Genomic DNA, 719 nt, shown 5'->3' with positions numbered 1-719 from the left:
ATTATTTACTCACAACTATAACAGCAACTATACCTGCTATCATCTGCTACGTCTCTTTACATTCACGAAATCTTACCACCTCAATAGAACAATTCCAGAATAAAAAGGTATTTGTTATCACGACACGACAGCTTGCAAATCGCCATTTCCAATTTTATCACCTTTTCTTGTGCACCTCCTTCCTACGTCGGCTTCAAACGCGAACAAAAACTCTATCGCACAAAACAATAGATATTGACAAAATCATCGACCTCTTTAAGACAGAGAATCTAGTTCCCTTCAACAATTTTTCTGTTTCTTTTCTATTCATGCAACTTACTACAAATAAAGATTTGTTTTTTTGTATGATATATTAGTGGGAACATTATGTTGCATTATGTCACCTTCAGTATATGTTCTCAGCACCCTTATATCAAAAGGGAAATATATTAATATTTAATACTGCTTACAAAGATTCGTATATCAGTAATATCTGTGAGAACGTTATGTTATAAATGATATAGATATAAACGTTTTCTCAATGCCATTATATCAAAATAGATATATATTAATATTCATACTACATACAAAGATTTCATTTATAGTATGATAGTGAGGTCATTATGCTATAAATGATATGTGTAAAAGATTTCTCAATACCATATGCAAACAAAAGATTGTAAAGCATTAAATAAAAAAGTTCATTATAGTTTACGAAACTTTGGTTGGTGTCTGGTGTC

The sequence above is a fragment of the Penaeus monodon genome, chromosome 22 (assembly GCF_015228065.2).
Source record: "Penaeus monodon isolate SGIC_2016 chromosome 22, NSTDA_Pmon_1, whole genome shotgun sequence".
Lineage (NCBI taxonomy): Eukaryota > Metazoa > Arthropoda > Malacostraca > Decapoda > Penaeidae > Penaeus > Penaeus monodon.
The sequence above is the reverse complement of the archived record's forward strand: the minus strand, read 5'-3'. Positions refer to the sequence as shown.